The sequence below is a fragment of the Eulemur rufifrons genome, chromosome 7, assembly GCF_041146395.1.
Source record: "Eulemur rufifrons isolate Redbay chromosome 7, OSU_ERuf_1, whole genome shotgun sequence".
In the NCBI taxonomy this organism is placed as follows: Eukaryota; Metazoa; Chordata; class Mammalia; order Primates; family Lemuridae; genus Eulemur; species Eulemur rufifrons.
Window position 1 is genome coordinate 184,933,514 of NC_090989.1, and position 22,736 is coordinate 184,956,249.

A 22,736-nucleotide genomic window follows, 5' to 3' on the forward strand; every position below is an offset into this window, starting at 1 on the left:
GAGACACCTCACCTTTAGCCACCTCCATGGCACCTTCCAGCACCATAAAGCTGACTACTGTGGAGGCACCTTCCAGCTCAATTTTAGGTCTGTGCAGCCATCGCTGCTCACCAGGTCTGTTGGCTTTCTCAGGAGCCCGGTGTGGCCATCTTCTTTAGGGGCTGGGCTCAGCATTGCAGAGGTAACTCTGAGAGTTCATGGGGCTCGTTCTACAGGTCTTGCCATCAGCTCATAAGGAGTGGTGGTATGCATGGCAGTGGGAGACCCACTCAAAACCTGTATAAGCCTCCGGGAGATTCTTAGTCTATGACTTTAAGGAGCATCTTTGGACAATGCACAAGTTTGTAACAAACCATTTTTTCTTTTTATTATCCCTGCCCCTGTTGGATTATACGGCAGGTAAAATCGCTAGTCTATATTTTATTCGGTTGCCCATTTCTGAATGTTGTGTCCTGTAGAATGGGAACCTTAGTCATTATCAATCCTTTAAAATCTTTTAGGTAACAGAAGAGCAAAAACCAAAACACCAAAAGGCAAGGTTACAAAATTAACTTATGTATAAGCATTGAGAATCTTGGTTTTAGTTGTAGACTTGTAGGAATTTTGCAATACAAAACATAAGCATTTCAGCTTGAGGATTTAAAAACCTTTGTATCAGAATTTTTTTTGTGGTCCTTTTAAAGAATTAGCCGTGTTTTAAACAAAAAGCTTATAAATCATGTCTAGTTCTGATAATGACAGGAAAACTTACAGGTAGTTAATCATTTAAATTCCCTAGTAACAAATTAATATTAATTTAGAAAGAAGTAAAATTATTAAATGAGTCTTAATGTCTCTGAATACTGGCCTACTTTGTTTTATGAAAGTAGTTTATTTTGATTATTGTCTTTTTCTGGGTCTGAAAAAGAGACTCTGGTTAACTTGAGTTTGGTATTAGATGCTCATAAGTCAAAACCATGTAACTTAATCACACAAAAGTTAGTTACCAGTATTTGATTTTGAGGACATTTGTGAAAGATGTCAAAGGCTCAAAATAGCTGATCAAAATAGAATCACAGGTCACTGTAAAATAATAGCAATTAACTTAATCAGGAGTGATAATCAAAAGACTTTAAAGGCAATACAGAAAGTTACATGGATGCTAAAAACCTCAACTTTCTTTTTCTTTTTTTTTTTGTATTTCAGCATATTTTAGTTTTTTCCAAACAATCAAAAATTTCACAAGGACAACACAGGAATTATCATGACAAAACACAAAATCTCTAATTTCCAGATCAGCTACCAAAAGATAAAAAACAAATAGACAAACAAACAAAACTTCTGTAATGTGATTGATTTTTTTTTCTTACGGGAAACCCAATTAGGCAACTTAGAAGTCAAACCTAATGAAAAGAAGACTTGAATTAATTAGACATAGGAAGAGTGTGCAAAGTCGTGAGTATATAGTATATTATAGAGGAATGTGAATAAGAAAAACTATTACCTTGAGTAGGGGAGCAAAAAACTCTTAGCAACAGCATAAAAAATTTTCTGACCACATCGAATAATTTAGACATCGAGAAAAACAAGTATAGAATTAAGTTATACTGGAGGGAAACATTGCTTTTCTAAACCTTTAAGATAAAACATTTTATCATTAGGCCATAACAACAACTTAGAACTAGAGGGGAGAAAGTTATGGAAGCTGACAAAAAAGGTTGAAGGAGAGAGTTATCATCCTGGCCTTTATAAGTGGAGAAAAAGCTAAAAGCAGCAAGACTTAGCAAAAGTTGAACTTTTGGGTTATAAATCTGAGAAGTCTCAAGAAAAACAGATCATAGAATAGGAAACAAAATGTTTCATAATTTTATTAAAAGTAAATAAATACTTTAAGAGAATCTTGTTGTTTTAACCTAAATTTTTTTTTCAATTATACTCAATTTGATCACATACAAAATTTTTTTATAAATTCTCTTTCATGAAGCTTATCACAACTTATATAGACATCTGTGACATGCTTGGACTTTTTATTTTGTCCTAAGTTTCTCCTTTTTAAATGACTAGTCATCTTATTTTAGGACAAAATTCATCATATAATATCCTTTTACATATAAAATTATTCCCTTTTCTTTTAACCATTTTTTATCAAAAATGCATCTTTATACCCATAACTTTTTTATATCACTCTCTCTCTTACTTATTGCTTCTTTTTAATTTTGTTTTAATTTATTTTCTTAATGAAGAACACATTTTATGTCTCTTCTACAATCTTTTATTAAAAAACATCTTTTTGGTATATTTTTTATATATATATATATATATAGAATTACATATATTCACTAGAATTTTTTTATTAGTAACCCAAACCTTAATGAAAACCTAGGAAGTAAGAAATCTTGAATTATCTGTCACAGCAGTTATTTTATTTGTATTTACCTAATTTATTTTACCAGTTTATTTAGATTTAAGTTATTATTTTATTTTCCTTTTGACCTAGATATTCTGCTTAGTAAGAACCTTAAAGTTAAACACACGAGTATTTTTGCTGATAACTCAGAAGATTTAATTGTTTTATTAAATCAACAATATTAAATTAGTATTATTTATTAAAAATTACATATAATAACACAAATAATTTGTTTTCAGCTGGTTTATAATTTTATAACTTTTATCGAACTCTGACATCTTAAAAACATAAAAATGACTAGTAAACCCAAGCAAAAATGTATGCTGACAATTTGAAAACATTTTTATTTTTTCAATAATACATTTTCTTATTTTAATAACTTGGCTTATTTACCAAAAATTTACTAAATTCACGTGCACTTGAAGAACATTTTGACTTATTTCCTTAATTTATAAGTGTGCCTTATAAGTCAATTTGGTACCATGTAAACACAACACATAACATATATACAAATACAATCAAACATATATACATATATGCACACAAAGATCTTAATAGTTTTAACCTCCAAGTTCCAGCCATGATATAACAATATAAACTCACCAGTTTGTAAAAGATGTTTGGATACAAATTGCTTTTTTACAACATTGGAACTTGTTCAAATGGCCAAACTTTGGTTGCCCCAATAGGTAATGTAATGAAAACTATGGACCAGAGTTTTGGGTAGCGCAGCTTCCATGGTAGTTTGATTTTAAAAAGACTCTTTTACTTTTTTTTTTTCTTCAGTTTCAAATGAGTTTTTAATTTTCACATTGTAGCTAGAACTAGCTACTTCAAGTAATGCTGAATTAGTGATACCATAGACAGTGCGTTGTATTTCAACACCAGTAACTTAGCAACTGCAATTTCAAAGTAGGTAGAAAAGAAAATAAGATAGACAGAGAACTTAAAAGACTCTACATTTTAACTCTATAGTAGTCGTAGGGAAGGCAATTCACAACTGGCTTCTAATGCAATCATCAGACCTGAATCCAGGGCACTAAATGTCAATTAATCCAGAGCATCTGGGAATCAACTAACAATGAGAGTTTCTATACCATAAGCCAAAACCTGGGATATCTGGGGGGGCCACTTGCTGAGAACCCCAGAACATCCATGGGGCAGCGGCCAACAGTGATCTCCAAAGGTACACACCTTAACACAAATTGGAGTCAGAGAACCATGGGGCTCTGGCAGCTCAGAGCCACACAACACAAATAGGAACCTCTTAACCAACAAAGGAACAAAAGAGAGTTCAGATCCCAAAAGAAAGTCAAACAAAGGTTTAAGAGTGACTGGGTCAGGGCAAAGAAAGGTGGAGTTTTAGAGTAACTAAGGAAAGTGCTTTGCCAGACATAAAACAGAGACAATTGCCCAAGTGGCCAAAACAAAGATTATAAATGCAACAGTTAAACAAGCATAAGCATGTGTTAGTAACTAGAAAGGAAAAGAGGTTAAAAGATCACAAAAGCCACAAGTAAAAGAAGGCATATCAAGAGGTTAGCCATTCACAGTGCAATAACCAAGTATGACAAAAGAAGGCTCACCCATTCATCACATCCAAATGATGCCACACGGGCTTCATTTGGGGCCCAGGTGAGGATTTCTCTCTGTTGGGCCCCAGGAGACATGATATGGGAAAATAGACCCCCAAACTGGGGTTCAGCCTCAAGGCCAAGTGAGTTCTTGGCTTTGTACAGGAAAGAATTCAAGAGCAAGCTGACAAAGTAAAGAAAAAGAGAGTTTATTAAAGTAAAAATAAACTTTTGTGGCCATGTTGGTTCTTGCTGGTTTTGCCTGGCTTCTCCACTGCCTCTTGTTTTATCAGAGACCTTGGTTTGGGTCTTATGACTCTTTATTGAGCAGAGTCTGCTAGTTCCTTGTCTCAGAACTCTCACCAATGTGATTAGTACTCTTAGAAAAGAGACCCCAGAGATCTAGCTACCCCTTCCATCATGTGAGGACACAGCATGAAGATACTGTCTATGAGCTAGGAAGGAGCTCCTCACCGGACATTGAATCTGCCCTGATCTCGGGCTTCCCGGCCTCCAGAACTGCGAGAAATAAACTTTTGTCGTTTATAAGCTACTCAGTTTATGATATTTTGTTATAGCAGCTTAAATAGACTAAGATGGCTGTTAAGAAAAAGTAAGACAATTTAATACATTGTATGTTTTTCTTCAACCAATTGTCCTGTGCTAAGTAAGTGGAAAATCTGATTTAATTAGGTTTGAGGGTTTACAAGGTAGGCTTAACAAGTAGAGTGAGGTAGAAGGTAAATGAGTGTATCTACAAAGGGAATATTATAATAATTAATCATAGAATATAAGTAGGAGAGGAAAGGCCATGAGGAAAGTGAGAGAGTAAAGAGTTGGTAGGCTCGAAGGATTGCAGTTGTAGTTGAAGAAATGCTAGAGTAGGCATATTTGGGAGAGTACATTAAAAAAATAGGTGGTAATTGTTGGGTAGGGTGGTTAAATTTATATTGCGAAGGGAATGCAGTTACTAGTAATAAGGCCGAAGAAACATCAGTGAGAGCGAGTTACTATGTGCAGGAAGGACAGGCTTTCTGGAGTAAAAGGGTTAAAGGAATCAAGTGGCCAAGGAATTAAAAGAATCATTCACAGACATACTTGATTCATCAAGACTTGAGAGGAGCAATTAAGGAGCAACAGTAAATCAGGTGATAAAAATGTCCATGGCATTATGAGGTGGAATTACCAAGGAAATGATGGGTAATCGCTAAAACTTGCAGTCTGGGGAATTTTTTAGGGAAAAGGGAAGGAGATGTCTAAAAGCAACAATGAAGAAAAAGGAGGACCCTAGTACACCTCCAGGTAGAAACAGGAATGTGGAAGAATAAGAAAGTCACCAAGTGAGAGAGCTGTAAGGAAGCAGCATCCTCAGAGAAGAGTCAGGTCTCAGCGCAAGAAGGTAATAGTGCTATTTAGAAGAGAAGTTGGGAATTTAAGAGGCTTTGCTTGCCTCTGACCCTCAGTTCTAGCACACCTTGAAAAATGTGTTGGAAGTTGGAGGTTGGCAGTAGAAGGACACAAGGTCTACTTGTGGTTGGGGGGTGGGGTGGGTGCTTGTTGGAGAGGAAGGAGGAATGGTAGCCTTGCCCAGGTGTTCCCAAGCAAGGACAGGACTACTATCCTCGATCTCTTCCAACATTTACCTCCCAGGTCTGGTTTATAGCTTTGAGTCATGATTTTTACCTTCTGCATAAGATATTTGAGAAATCTTTAAAATGCTAAGAATTAAGAATTACTTCAATTCTCAAAAACAATCTGGTACTTAAAAGTCCTTCCCTCCTCCTAGACCAGGGCTGATTTCATCCCTTGCTCTTCCTAGTCAACCCTTGGCTATGATTTTGCTGTGCCCCTGGAGTTGCTGGGGGTTTATTCTTGTTTTCTGATAGGCAGGTAATCTCCAAGTTGAAAGCCACTGAACCTCTGTGATGGCAATATAGCTTGGAAAGCCGTGTTTTTCAAGAATAAGGATTGTGCTGAGGGGCTTTTTTGTCCTATGCCTTTATCTTCAAAGGCTTTGTAGAGTTTGTCCTGTTTCACTTTCAAAACATAAAAGGGTATCATCCTCTGCCCTTCAGGTTGTTCAAAGATGAGAATGCTTTCTATCACAGTGCTGTTGAATGATAATGTTTATAGGGGCAAACGATTTCTTGAGGTCAGGGAATAAACACATGATATAATAATAACCTTTTATGTGTTTAGAGTTAGAGTGACTCTGTCATTTGTTGCCCAATCCAGGGTGCTTTCAAGTGTGAAAAGGGACAATAATTAATCTGGGACAGCAGGCACTGTGTTAGTGTGCTGCTCATCTGCCTCGACAAAGAGATCCCAAAATACAAAGGCTTAAATAAGATAGAAGTTTATTTCTCTCACATATTGATCCAGAGATGAGAGTCCGGTGTATGCGGTGTGACCCTGATACTTTTTGTCTCTTTAGGTCGAAGGGCTGCCCCGTTTGTAACAATTGGGCAAAGAGCAGGAAGAAGAAAGAGAGAGTAGGTGGGAGGCAAGCAGTAGCATTTTTTTATTGTTGTTTTTTGACACAGAGTCTTGCTCTGTCACCAGGGCTAGAATGAAGTGGTGTCATCACAGCTCACAGCAACCTCAAACTCCCGGGCTCAAGTGATTCTCTTGCCTCAGCCTCCTGAGTATCTGGGACTACAGGTGTGTGCCACCATGCCTGGTGAATTTGTCTATTTTTTGTAGAAATGGGGTCTCACTCTTGCTTAGGCTGGTCTTGAACTCCTGGGCTCAAGTGATCGTCCGCCTAAGCAGCAGCTTTTTAAGAACTCAGCTAAAAAATTGCTCACATCACTACACTCCTGTGTAGCCACCGGAGAGAGCACAGCCATATGGCACACATAGGCTCAAGGGAGGCTGATCTATAACTGGTAGCTATGGGCCCTGGTAAAATTTGGGAAGTAGTTACTGAGGAACAATTAGCGATAACTGGCAAAGGGATGTTAATAGTATGATAAATGTGCAAAGTTAATAGACATCACAATTAGGAATACTTTGAATTGTATCGGGAAGCTCATTTCCCAATTGCTTTGCATTTGCTCTTTCATTTCTCCTTGTAGTTCACTCAGTCACCGATTCCATGTCTTTACTCAAATGTCACCTTCTCAGCACACCCTTCCACGATCACTCTATTTAAAATTACCACCCCTACCTCATCTTCATTTCCTGCTTTATATTTTTATTACACTTTCAAGATTTAACCTCTACAATGCATAAAAATTCGTTTATTGTATTTTCACTCTCTCCAGGCTAAAATTTCCATGAAGTAGTGACTCTTGTCTGTTTTGTTCAGTGACGGGTCCTCAGTGTCTAGAAAAGAGCTAATATTGAGTTGATGCTCAATACATGTTGAAGTATTGCCAAGGCAATAATGAGCAGAAGCATATTGTGGTCTGTGTGTTTATAGTGACTTATACGTTAGGTCTTTTATCCATGGTAATAATTACCTGTGTTAAACAGAAGATAAAAATAAGTCCTCTTACAGTGACATTACTATGATCATTAGTTATTTATATGACATTAAAAATCAAATCATATGCTCCCCTTGGAATACACATCCATGATGATTGGATAATGCATGAATATATCAATTCTTCTTTTTTTGCCCTATATTATTTTTTCTACAAAGGAAAACATGTCTTATTGACTCTTGAAATCTCGGAGACTTAAATTATAGGCAAAAGGAAGAAGTTCACAAGTGCTAAGCTGTCTCTTTTTTAAATTTATATCTCCTAGAACCGAAGCCATTAAAAATAGTAGTAGGTTACTGAGAAGACAGTGGGTTTTTACACAAATATTTGGTGTTTCTCTCTCTCTCTCTCTCTCTCTTTCTCTCTCTTGGAACATTGGTAGGATTACATTTCTCTGCTTGATTGAATTCAGGCATAGTTGTATGATTTCTTTGGCAATGAAACATGAGCAGTGTTTGTCATTTGCAGGTGAAAGGTGGGAGTTTCAAAAGCCAGTGCACATTTTCCACAATTTCTTTCTTTCTTTTTTTTCTCCATGGTTTCTTGCAACATTCCAGAGGGTGGCTGTGTTGATATCCTAGCCCCAAAATGAGGATGATAAGGCTGCAGAGCGGTGCTCCACCATCCAAAGTAGATACAGCGTGAGCAAGAAATAAATCCCTGAGATTTAGGTGTGTGTAATAGCACAGCATCACCTAGCCTATCTCTAGGGAGACAATTATCCAGCTGAGGAACACAGTGAATTCCCTTAAGACTCATCAAGATCAATAGGAACAGTATCTTGATTGTGATGATGGTTTCATACATATGTCAAAGCTTATCTAGTTATATTCGTTGAATATGCAGTTTATTGTATTTCAATAATAGGTCAATAGAACTGATTAGAAAAAAAAAATTAATGAAGGGAGATGTCCTCAGACCAGAGTGGGAACAGGCAACTGTAGTTTCTACCAAAGGTGATCCGATCCTGCACTTGCTCCCTAGCAGTGCCCAGGCTAAGTGCATGATCTTTGATGGCAGTAATTATATAGGCTGGTTGCAACCCAAGCTTGGCATTAAAATTGGGTCTAATGGACCTATAACAGTAGAGACAGTGGACATTTTAATAACTGGTTTGAACAAATTACCACTAACTCAAGAAACTGCTCAATCCCTTAGAATAACAATGTAGTGCAGAAGATAAGACCTATACAAAATAAATATAGTGCTAGATAATGAGTTTTAAATAATATAATGGGGTAAGGTTTATGTCAGAGAATGAGATTTTATATATACATATATACACACACACACTTTAATATTTTAGCCCATTGTGTAATTAATAAGTCAGAGGAAGATATATATTTTTATATATAATACATATGTATAATATCATATTTGTTTTGAATATAAAATTGACAGTGACTTTACACCTAATTTCTCTCAATAGAACAGTGTAAAAACATCTGAGGCTGGTAGGACCCATGAAATTGTTCCCATTTTACCTGTGAGGACACTGGTACGTGAAGAAATTATCTTAAATTACCCCAGGCCACACAGTCACTACAGAGCACAAGAGTATCATATCCCGTAAAACCGCCTTTTTCCATCCTAAATTAAAGTTTATCATAATTGATTGTTTTGTTTCCTGGATAATAGAAACAAAAACTCGGAGTCATTGGGCTCTAAGGCTGGAAGGGCATTTAGAGGTCCCTTGGTCAATCTCTCTCATCTCATAATTGCAGAAACTGAGGCACAGTGATGTTGAAACCCGATCATAGTTTTTGAACTAATTAGTACTATTAATAGTACCAGGACAAAAATATATAAGATAAAGTTAACTTATCTGCTTATTTAATTCATTCTGAAGTGAAAACACTAAATGAGAATCCCACAGTGATATCCAAGTGGCTGGCTCTAATTTTTTTTTTTTTTTATCCATGGCTTCTCAAATTGGCTTTATCAGTGCTCCCTTCGGCAGCACATATACTAAAATTGGAATGATACAGAGAAAATTAGCATGGATCATGTGCAAGGATGACATGCAATTTCATGAAGCGTTCCATACTTTTATGAAACCATAGGAATTCTATTATAGAAGGAAATGTTGGAAAAACTCCTATAGACATCAACCTAGGCAAATAATTTATGAAGAAGATCCCAAAAGCAACCACAGCATCAACAAAAATAAACTTGATCAAGTTAGAAAGCTTCTGCACAGCCAAAGAAACTATGACTGAACAAATGCATAACCTACAGAATGGGAGAAATACTTGTATGCTTATACAGCCAACAAAGGGCTGATAAATAGAATCTATATAGAACTCAGGAAAATCAGCAAGAAAAATATCAATCAACCCCATTAAAAAGTGGGCAAATGACACGAACAGAAACTTTTCAAAAGAAGATATACCAAGAAACATATGAAAAAAATGCTCAACATCTCTAATCATCAGGGAAATGCAAATCAAAACCACAATGAGATATCACTTATCTCCTGTGAGAATGGCTTTTATCAAAAAGTCCCAAAACAATAAATGTTGGCGTGGATGCGGAGAGATAGGAACACTCATATACTGCTGGCGGGACTACAGACTAGTACAACCTCTTTGGAAAGTATTAATTATATGGAGATACCTCAAAGGATTAAAAGTAGAACTACCATTTGATCCAGTAATCCCATTACTGGGCAACTACCGAAATGGAAAAAAGACATTCTATAATAAAGACATCTGAACTCGAATGTTTACAGCAGCACAATTCACAATTGCAAAGATGTGGAAACAACCCAAGTGCCCATCAATACATGAGTGGATTAATAAAATGTGGTATATTATACCATGGATTTCTACTCAGCCACAGAAAACAAGGGTGAACTAACATCTCTTGCCTTATCCTGGATGAAGCTGGAGCCGATTCTTCTAAGTGAAGTATACCAAGAATGGAAAAACAAGCACCACATGTACTCTCCATCAAATTGGTACTAATTGATCAACACTTGTGCGCGCATATGGAAGTAAGACATTCACTGGATGTTGGGCGGGGGGGGGGGGGGGTTGGGTATACTCACACCTAATGGGCACGGAGCACACTGTCCTGCGGATGGGCACACTTGTAGCTCTGACTCAGGTAGTGCAAAGGCAATATATGTAACCTAAACCTTTGTACCCCTAAAATATTCCGAAATAAAAAAAGAAAGAAAAAAATGGCTTTATCAAAGAGATCAACAGAAACTTGTAACATTACAAATGAATGAAAATGCCTTTTGCAATATTTTATAGACCTAAATGGAGCACTTATTTCAGCATTTTAAAAATGAATTAAAGCATACTGCTTCTTCTTAACTTGAGATTTCTACCATGAGCTTTTCAGTGAAAGAAAAATCATTTAAGGTGTATTTTACATGTTTTAAAGTAAATGCACACACTTATATTAATAGCCTTTATAAGCTTCTATAAGAGAGGAGTTTGTTTTTCTTTATGTTTTTGAACAGTATATAAGCTTTCTGTCTAATTTTGTGTTATCTTTCCAAAGTGGATTTGAAAACAGTCACCATCTAAACCTTTGAATGGTACAAACTAATCAATAACATAGTGCTTTGAGCCAGAGAATTCATGCAGGGAACCAGCATGGGCCATGTAAGTAAAAGTGCTGTTCAGGGACTAGAAGAAGAGCACTACAGCTTGTCATGACAATGCTGAACTTAATCTCAGGGAGGAGTGAAAATCACTTACTGCGTGTGGCAGTAAGAAGTCTCTGCCCTCCAGTGGAGCCCAGGTCTCTATGATCAAAGCCAAGTTGAATGTTGAGAGTGAAATAAGAATCTCTACTTCAAGTTTCATGAAAATCGTTTCTATCCAAGTGGAGTATAAGCAGAATGGCTTCATGGAAAATTGAGTGGGATTGGCTTTGAGACAAGGTTCTTCTGCTTATTGTGGGAAATAGGCTCAGAATAGTGAAAGGTTTTCAGCCTTTCAGGAGGACAGGGAAATGTACATTGCCTTTTAAAGACCAGCTCAGGAGGTAAGAGCAGGAGGAATAAAAGAAATAGAACTAATAACAAAAATTACATTTTTAAAAGAAAAAGTAATAGAATGGAGATATCAATCATAGATATAGTAGGAAATGAGAAATAGATCAAAGTCAAGTGCTTAAAATTTTAAAGAAACTGACCCAAGATTAAAATATGCTGTGGATGGTGACACTGTAAATAATTATTATTTTACATTTTCAGAAGATTATCTGTATTTTATGTTTTCTATAATGCAAATGAATATTTCCATAACATGAAAAATACAATAAAATTTATCTTATAAAAAGGAATAAAAATATGCTGTGGGAATGTGAAAATTTTAATTGAAATTGAAAATCTCACTAACACGAGATGTTCTTACAGTGATTATACATTGTAAAACAAAAATTAGGATGTATAGGTTAAAATACACACACACACACACACACACACACACACACTCTTTCCCACTAATTTGTCAAGTAGTTCTTTGAAAGATCTTCAGATGTTGAAAAATGAAATCTAATTTAATTGTATTAATATATTCAGTGAATTGAAGGAAATTATGTGAAGTAAATAGTGGCATTTGTCCTGGAAAATTTGGTATAAGCAGTAGCTATTTAAGTTGCCTTCATTTAGCTGACTGATATCAATGAATGTAAAGTTTATGGTCCAATAATACTGAAGACATGCAGTAGACGCTAAGAACCAATTTATCAGGATGACGATGTTCAGGAGGCCAGAGGATGTTTAAGACCTTGCTGGAAATGTGCACAGATAAACTGCTGTGCACAGTTTTAAGTGTCGCTAATAGACACATTCATAGTTTTTTTAAATACTTTATCATTGTTTCTTCAAAGATACTCATTTTTAAAAAAGCTAAAAAATACTCCTTAGGAGAAATTTTATAGAAATTTCGTACTTAAGGAAAATTTTAAGTGACTACTACATGACAAAAATTTATTGAAAATTCTGTTGGGATTTATGCATATAAAATGACTAAACAAATTAAATAGGGCAGATGTAAGACTTTTTATTTCAAACATTTCTGTTTCTGCAGTTCAACTTTATCCAGACAGAAGTGACTACTACCCATTATGTCTTCAAATAAAAAAAGATTTTTATTGGTTTTATACATGATTTTAAATTCATGGGTATGCCCTTGTTTTTCTAAGGCCTCAGCTGTCACCCCACCTTGCACAAGGACATTATTAAGTCATCACAAAGTATCTTGATCCAGTACCTTAGGGGAGTTGAATATTTTATTCACTCACTCAAATAAAAGAACTGAATGTATCTGCTTTTATTGAATACTAATGCTGTTATGTTGTTCAAACTGTGTAATTTTGCAAACACTCAAGCAGTTATAAAAGCTACTGAAAAACCGTTTGACTATGTTTTAAATCTTAGGCCACTGCCCCCACCTCTCCCCGATATGGCATACGGCACAGGCAGAGGAAAAGTGTCACTGTGAAAACCATTAGCTAGAAAAGGGGATGTTTTTTGTTTATGAGGTAACAATATATTATATTACTAGGAGGTTTTGAAATATAATTCTCCAGAAGTGATATTTCTTAAAATTACAGTTCATGAAATATATAGTTTTAAGTGCAAATATAAAGGAAACACATATATTCCTATTTATGGGTGATGAAGGTAACATAAACAAATATTTTGGCCATGATAAAATTGCTGTCTCAATAAAGAACTAGAATACGAAATCCACATTATATTATGAAATTCCGAGAGGACATTTACTTTGTTGACTATATCGCATTTCTTCATCTAAAATGAGCTACAGATATATTTGCATGGGGAATTTTTAGTTAATTTGCAAGATTTGGTCTTGAAATCTGATTACACTATAACTGGAAACACTTGAGTTGTAACAATTTTTTTAACAGCTTTATTGACATTTAATTGATATACAAAGAACCATGAGTATTTAATCTGTACAATTTGATGAGTTTGGACATATGCAAATGTCTGTGATATTACCACGACAATCAAGGTAATGGACATACTCAACACCTTCCAAAGCTTCCTGGTGTGCCTTTGTGGTTTTTCTGTTTGTTTGTTTGTTTGTTTGTGGTAAAACTTAATTAGTTAACATAAATTTAACTTTATACCCATTGAACAAAAACACCCCATTTCCCCCACCCTTAGCCCCTGGCAACCACTATGTATCCTCTGATTCTGTGAGTTTAGTATGTTAGATAGCTCATATAAATGGAACTATGCAGTGTTTTTTTTTTTTGTGAAGGGCTTATTTTAAGTTGCAGAATATTTCCAGATTCATCCTTGCTATTGCAAATGTGAGGATTTCCTTCTTTTTTGAGGCTGAATAATATTTCATTATGTGTGTGTGTGTGTGTGTATAGTGTGTGTGTATGTATATGCACACACACACACATACACACACCCCATTTTTAATTCATTTATCTGTCAATGAACATGTGTTGTTTCCATATCTTGGCTACTGTGAATAATGCTGCAATGAACGTGGGAGTGCAGATATCTCTTTAAGATCCTAATTTCAATTCTTGTAGGTATATACCCAGAAGTGGGATTGCTGGATCATATGGTAGTCCTATTTTTAATTTTTTTTAGGAACTTTCATGTTGTTTTCCACAACCATTTTACCTTCCCAGCAACAGTGCATAAAGGTTCTATTAATAATTTCTCCACATTCTCACTAGTGTTTATCCTTTATTTTTCTGATAATAGCCATCCTAATAGGTGTGAGGTGATTTTTCATAATTTTCATTTGCATTTCCCTTATAATTAATGATATTGACCATCTTTGCATGTACCTGTTGGCCATTTGGGTGTTTTCTTTAGAGAAATGTCTATTTATGTCATTTGCCCATTTTTTAATCAGGTTATTTGGTTTTGTTATTGAGTTGTACAAATTCTTTATAAATTTTGGAAATTAATCCTTGTCAGATATATGGTTTGCAAATATTATCTCCTATTTCATAGGTTGTCTTTTCATTCTGTTCATTGTTTTCTTTGCTGTGCAGAAGTTTTCCAGTTTGACGTAGTCCCTCTGGTCTGTTTTGCTTTTGTTGCCTATGGTGTCAAATCCAGGAAATCATTGCCCAGACCTATGTCAGGAAGATTTTCCCTGTTTTTCTTCTAGGAGATTTAGTTTCAGGTCTTATGTTTAAGACTTTAATCCATCTTGAGATGATTTTTGTGTACAGATAAGTATCTAATTTCATTCTTTTGCATGTGAATGTCCAACATTTCCAACACCATTTGCTGAAGAGACTATCCTGTCCCTATTGTGTGTTCTTGGAAAACTTGCCAAAGATCAGTTGACCGTATTCTGAACTATCTATTCTGTTCCATTTGTCTATGTCTTTTTGTCAGTATTATAGTGTTTAATTACTATAGCTTTGTAGTATATTTTGTAATCAGGAACTATGATGCTTCCAGTTTTGTTCTTTTTCTCAAAAATGCTTTTTGCCTATTTTGTGTCTTTTGTGATTTAATTTTAGAAATTGTTTTTTCTATTTCTGTTAAAAATGGCATTTGGATTTTGATGAGAATAGCATTAAATCTGTAGATAGCTTTAGGTAGCATGGACGTTTTAATGATATTAAACCTTCTAATTCATGAACAGATGTCTTCCATTTATTTGTGTCTCCTTTAATTTCTTTCATCAATATTTTAGTTTTCAGAGTATAGGTCTTTTACCTCCTTGGTTAAGTTTATTCCTAACTATTTTATTCTATTTGATGCTTTTTAAAATGGGATTGTTTTCTTAATTTCATTTTCAAATGGTTCATTGTTAGTGTCTAGAAATACAACATAACTTTTAAAATCATATATTCTGGGTAATTTCTTCCTATAAAGTTAACTGGTGTTTAGAAACTGTATGTGTCCTTGGGATCGTTTCATTTAAATGGAAATATTTTCTCTGACATGACAAGAAATAGAGAAAATTATCAGGTAGGGCATACTTTCTCTTGCTATTTCTCTTAAGAGACTGATAAATAGACAGAGGTATACATAGACAGACAGACACAGACACACACCCGCACATTCTTGACATGTGAAGACAGTGTTATAATTGTAATGTGGGTATTGCCTTTTTTGTCATTCTGCATCCTCAACCATCAACATCATTGTCATGATGCACAAAAGATATTTTGTTATCAAAATAAACATTAACAATTGAAAGCTGTGTTTTTTATGTTTCTAAATATTTTATTTATTTTTATTTATTTATTTTTTATTTAAAAACATTTAAGGGGTATAAGTGTTTTCTGTTAAGTGGATTGTATAATGCTGAAGTCAGGACTTTCAGCGTACATAAAAAGCTGTTAAGCTGTATTTTAATGTATCCTTTTAAACTATTCTGTATTCAAGTGAAAAATTTAAAATAGCTTATTTTTATTTTTAAAAAATTAGCAATTGCTTCAAATATCAATCAGCTAATCATTTTTTACTTTTATCTAGAGTTTGTTCAATTTAGCCAAGTAAAATTAGAATATATATTGAAGGAAATTCTTTATTACTTTCTCTGTTCATCTCATTTGTCCTATGTAATGTCAAATATGATGTCAGCAAAAGATAGACTTTCAATCACTGGAGAGATGTAAAATTCTTCATTTATATATCCCTTGGACCTTAGAATACATTACATTATGGTTTATGATTAGTATAAAGTACTGTATACTATAATATATTATAAGATACCGTAGTGTATTACAGTATATAATTAGCATATGATATTTTATAGCAATTGATTAATATATAGTCAGCTACGTAAAATATAGTTTATATATTTCCCTTGAATAATAACCAGTTATAGAAAAATATGATTTTTTTCCCAAAAGTTTTTTAAAAAAAGTAAAACTTCCTAGCTTTATTCTACCTTTATATGTTATGCTGAGTTCTTTGTTTCTGTGTGTCTATTTATAAATTTATTTAGAGACAGAGTTTCACTCTATTACCTGGGCTAAAGTGCAGTGGTGTCAGCCTAGCTCACAGCAACCTCAAACTCCTGGGCTCAAGCAATCCACCTGTCTCAGTCTACCCAGCAGCTGGGACTATAGACAATTGCCACCACAGCAGGCTAATTTTTTGTTTCTATTTTTAGTTGCCCCACTAACTTTTTCTATTTTTAGTAGAAAAAAACGTGGTAAGAATAATTAACACAAATTTAACTTTATACCCATTGAACAAAAACACCCCATTTCCTTTGCTCAGGCTCTTGCTCAGACTGGTCTCGGATTCCTGACCTGAGGTGATCCTTCCTCCCTGCCTCCCAGAGTGCTAGGATTACAGGCCTGAGCCACCACGCCCGGCCTCTGTGTCTATTTATAACCAACTGGGATCAGCTCTTTGCCTGAAAATATTCAGTTGCAGTGATTAGCATTTTTTGCATATATTGAATTGTGTTTACATAACACCAAATGCTAAATATAGATGGTTTAGAAAAATTAAAGCAGTAAATAATTACAAGGTAATAATTATCTTGTTGCCTGAAATGTTGGTATATATAATGTGGTCCATATCAATGGATTATACTGTTTGAAATCATTAACCATTGAATTACTACCCAGTTGCCATGCACATCTTTATAGAATTTCTATCCACTTATCATGTACCTGCTGGCCTAGGCGCTAAGCACCCACAGACAGACTACCCCAGGGCAGAGGTGGGAAATTAAATGATGCTTTGCAGAAGATGGAGACCACAAGAATCAGGTTTTATTTTACTACTATTTACCTTATGTAAAAAGCCCAGATGTACCTGGCATAAATTTGTTGTAGTGATATGGACACTGTTGGCATACATATAAGATGAATATGCTTGTTGGCGTAAGATTAAATATGCCTATTACCATAGGAAACATTTTTGGTTCTCTTCTCATCCTTCACTGCATGGTTCCCCAAAATTTCTCCTGTTGTCAACATTGTTTCTTGCTTTGACATTTTCTCATGAAGTGCATTATCTGAACATAATATATTTAGGTATTACAGGATAAGTATTTAGGTAATCCTGAAAACCTATTACTTAATTTTTTAGTTCCTAGGATTCTGCATCACTTTCTTTTGTATGTCAAGTGATGAATATTTTACCAATTTAACTAAACAATGTTCAGCAATTCACAGCCTCCGTTCACTGTTGCATTCGAGAGACCTTACACTGAAAATTGTTTTCTTTTCCTTTGCTCAACACTAAATGATGTTGAACTTAAATGACAAGACCTTCCATTTATTTATTTTTTGTAATGTTCATAGTTGGGTACCATAAACATAAAATTGACTTCTTTCTGCCTTTTATGTAACATTGTACAGCATACGTTGTTGTACTGAACACAACGTGAAATCTGTTATATTTTACATTCTTAATTTGAATCAAAGTAGCGAATTCCAAAACTCAGTTTCATCCTTATTTTTTTAAGCCTCTTTCACATGTTCTTAGGTGATTTATATAACACCTAAATATAGCTGTTAATTTCTTTTTGTTTGATTTTTCTTTGAATCATTTATTTGTCTGTTTTCCCAGGTTTTATAATGACAACTTTTTTACTAGGGAATGAGAAAGCTATTTTTTAATAAAGTGAGATGAAGCCCCCTCCCTTTTTTACAAAAGAGCCGATACATTTTTTTTTTTCTTTTATGTTAAGATTTTTGGACAAGGGAAAGTTCTATGTGTCTTTGACATTGCCCTTTATTTGAAGTCATATTGAAATTTTTGCATGTAGACTGACAGTTACAAATGCTTCCCCCCCCCCCCCTTATTACCTTTTAAAACCACAGCTTGGTCTCTGGAAAGAATAATAATAGGGGAGTTAGAAAGCTAATTTACCGCACTTGATGTTAGACAAGTAAGAGACTTTGTCAGGTAAAAGAAGGTGCTTTATTTTTTAAAAGTAATTTTTTTGCAAAAAGGCAGACTATTAAGCAAGATTTTTTTTTCCCCACCAACGCTTTCCAATTGTATGTTTTTCTGTGGATGATGTCGAAGTTTATTGTTTTGATCAATTTCAAGAAATTTCCTTGCCCTGCTTCTCCATAGGCACCCTCATCTGGCAACGCTGACTCCCTACGTACAAGATGCCTCTGGGCAGCATGTGCCTTTAGTCTTCATCTTGGGGGCTATATTTCAGTACTATGATTTGTACAAGAAATTCTTCTTTAAAGCTCATTTCTTATATAATGAAATTGCACAAAATTACAATCTCTGAGAAATAATGTTTTCCTAAACTGAGTACAAAAGCATCCTTGCACATGTCTTTGATGTTTTCGTGCAGTTCTTTGAAGGGGAACTAATGTTGATGACTTCTAGTCTTTTAGTATTCAACGGCTTCTGTGGCTTTGGAAGTTGTCATTTTTCCAAATTTTGTTTTGTTTTTGTTTTGTTTTGTTCTTTTGTTTTTCCCCATGTTTTATCTACTTCTTACAAGTTGAACCAGTTTTTTTCCCATTTAATTTGTAAGGCTGCAGACATAGCATACTCTTGTCATGGTAGTTGGAAAAACTCTTAACAAGCCTACAGCTATTCGGTTGACCCTCTGTGACAATTTTAGCAACATGCTTCCATTCTTCCTTTCCTAATCTGTTAATTAATTATCTGTTTATTCATTAGTGTAAATTAGCTGCTGTGTATCATGAAAATTATGTAGAAGATTGTCCATTCCCTTGAAGAAATGCACAATTCAATTGAAAAGATAAGGTGCCATCTGGTTTAAAGGAAATTTTAGCAAAAAAAATCAGGGACGATTTCCTTTCCTTTTTCTGGCCCCAAACCCAATAATATGTTCTTTAGATGATTCAGTGGATGATAGTTAAAAGTGCTCAAACATTCAGAAAGGCTTTGCAGCAAATTTTTGACAAATCACTCAATGATCAGATATTATCCTTTTTTGGTGAGGTTGCACTGTCTCTATATCCTTCAAGTATTTACATATACAATCCAAAGTAGAGATTCCTATCCCCTTACCTTAGATGAAAAAGCCAAATACATACTTGTAAGCCAAATTTTATTTTATTTATATGTAGAACATATGAAATATATTTTATATTTATATTTATAATATGCATATATATTATTGTTTGAAGTATTATGTACATAATGAATATATATAGATTTTATTTTATTTATAGACTGCATATAGTAATATACAGAATTATAAATGTTACATGTTCACATATAATTATGAATATAATGTTTATTTTATAGACTACAGAAATATTCTAATTTTATTTGCAGACTGTGAATATTATATTTATGTAAAAAATATGTGTGCACCTGTATACAATATAAATATAATATATTACAAACATAATGTTCTAAAAATAAAATATATGCTATATCCTATATGTATATAAAATACGTACACACATATTTAAAGCCCAATGTTTTTAACATTTTTCTGAAGATAAAATTCTCCAAAATGATTGTTCAAAATACATTCCTGGGATCCAATCCAGACCCACAAAATCACCATTTGTAGGAGTACATTCTGGTTATCTACATATTTAATGATTATCCCAGATGATTATTATCAGGAAGTGTGACAGCCATTGTGCTCTAGTCACCACAGCTTGGCATGGCATACCAGGGATTTATGAGATGCTCTCCTGTGACTCCCGTCATCTGTGTTCCAGCCACAAAGCACCAGACCCCCCATGGTGTCCATGCTTTCAAGCCTTATACTTGATAGCTCCTCTTCTTCAAATGGCCTCCTCAGCCCCTTTCTTCACTAATTGAATTCCTTGTGATTCTTTTCTAGCTAAAATATCAGCCACCTGGGAGACTTCCCTGAACCTAAAATACAGAGTTCATATTGATAATAGTAGCCAATAACTTTTTAAGTTGTTGTCATGGCCCATGGTACCTTGCTATGTACTTTATTTACATTTCCTCGTTAAGCTGCCCATCAGGGCACTCTATGTTCAGGTATCGTTATTGTCCCCATTCTACACAGGAGGATACCAATCTTAGAGTACTTAGTTTGCCACATTCACACGGCTATAATGGTGTTTGCACCCTAGAATTTGTCCTATTAACTCCCCATTTTGGGATACTGTGAAACAGCACCTCAAATTTGGAAGAACAAGAAAGACTCATGTTGATGTCATTATCAACCAAGAATCACTCAATATCTGCTAAAAATATATTATCAGACAAATGCTGTTCTATCTGATATCTATATACCATTCATGCACTATCTAGAGAGAAATTGAACTTCTTCATTACATATCTACTCTGATACTATACTAAGACCTGATATAAAAATCTTGAAACTGGAAATGTTTTCTAGTTTGTATGCCCCACATTTGATGCTGCTATTGTTGCCGTAGTGTTAAAACTGTTCATTCTGAAACCAGCAAGTCTTGGGTCTAAGTTCTGTCTCTTTCACTCAGTGCTTGTTTTTGACTTTGACCAAGACATTTTAAGTCTACAACCTTCAAGTTACTCATCAGTATCATTGGGGTTAATAATAAACAGAATAAATAAATAAAAGTTGCTTGCTTTTTGTAACTTTTTAACTTAAAAAAAGTTAAAGCTTTTTGAAGTTTTAAAGTTTTTATGGAAAATTTTGACCATATGCAAATTAAAGAGGAAGATCTAATATTCCTACATCTGCCTATTACCCAGCTCACACAGTTATCAACTCCTTGTCCATCTCATTTCTCTACACATTCAAAGTTATGGTTGCATGAGAATTAGATTAAATAATTCTATTAAACTCATGTAAGGCAGTGCCTGGTACAGGGGTAGGTACTCAATTTAAGTCAAATTCATTTTATCTTACAGGAATGAGCATTGAGTAATATCACACGGCCCCCTTTTCAAACCCATTTTCTGTTCCTAGTCAAAATATTTTAGTTTGAAAATATAAGGTAGAGGAAGTAGAAAGTAAATGTCTGTTAAGGGGTCAAAAGCAAGCTCAGGCATCCCACATAGACCTGGCTTCAACTAAACAGATATAACCCATAAGAACTATAAGATTTTTAATATGTATTTCTCGTGTTGACCTGTTTTCCTCCTCTTTGCCTTCAGCTTCTCCACCACGACTGCTGGCTCTCCACACCTGGTGGTGCCTTCGTCCCTCCACAGCCGTGGCTTTGCGCATCTGCAGCCCCCAGCTCTTACTCCTCCTTCTCAAAGCCTCGCTGCACTGTTCAAGTTGAATTTCTTTTTTTCCTGCACCCACGCTTTGTTCTGGACCATAATGGCCTGTAACAGCGTTGCGTGGTCTCGTTCCCATTACTTTCTCATTAGAAATCGGGCCCAATTCTTCAACAAAACTCACCAGCCACTTTTAGTTTTCTCATCTGTTTTCGTGGAAACCAGTACTGAGAGCCCTACACGAACAACACCACCCTTCCTTTTTCTTAAACAAAAATAAAAATTTCCTTTTTTCTATCCTACATATACTGTTCAGGCTTATAATATACCAAATGTTATAAACCATAATAAACCTAAAGGATACAGGAATGTTGTTTCAAGATGAAGTGCTATAAGAATTTTCCTTATACATGCGTAGTGGATGTCCAAAGAGCATGCCAGAAGTTACTGAATCAGCATATGAGAGAATACAACGGGGATAAAAAGTAATTTGACTGCACTTAACCTCTTTTCCTGCATTATTATTTTGCTCTAGTTCATAAACCTTTGACGTGCATTGTGTACATGCACTCTGAATATTAAGAAAGTCTCAGGGCGGTGTCTCACACAATAGCAGGAGGATGTTCTGCCCTTTTCCCCCTCACATGTCTTACGTTATGGCGTTTAACTGTATAAAGAGATCACAAATCCAAATGAACTCTAGCAAGATTGTGCAAGGGGCTTTTATAATCAGCCTCTGACCACTCTTAATCAATCAACATTTCCTGATTTTACCTCATTTCAGACACTTACTGAGCATTCATAGGGACATCAGTGTGATTGACTTCTTTACTTCCTTAACCTCAAACCCATAAAAACCTGAAATCTAGAATGGAGCTGGTATCATAGTATTAGTTTTGGAATCACATACTTCTGATTTCAACACAAAGCCCTGACAATCTGTATGGGTATAACGCCTAATAACTTATTTAGCATCCCTTATAATTTTAGTTTCCTCTTCTGTAAATGGCGATAATCTTAGAACTTAGTTCTCATAAACTGTTGTGAGGATTGCATGAAATATTACATGCAAAGTGCTAAATTCTGCTGTGACTTGTAGTGGCCTTAATTCTGAGCCGAATCTTTCTACTCTCAAATATACACACACACAGACACACGCACACACACATATATGTATAAAAATACATGTGTACGTATAT

At 34.8% G+C, this 22,736-nt stretch overlaps 1 non-coding gene across 1 annotated transcript; it reads left to right on the forward strand.

The window, feature by feature from the left end:
- The first annotated feature begins 9,392 nt into the window (after positions 1-9,392).
- On the forward strand, positions 9,393-9,499 carry LOC138388810 (U6 spliceosomal RNA). The gene has a single exon (XR_011234296.1). It is a non-coding gene; the product is annotated as a U6 spliceosomal RNA (small nuclear RNA).
- Positions 9,500-22,736: the final 13,237 nt, after the last annotated feature.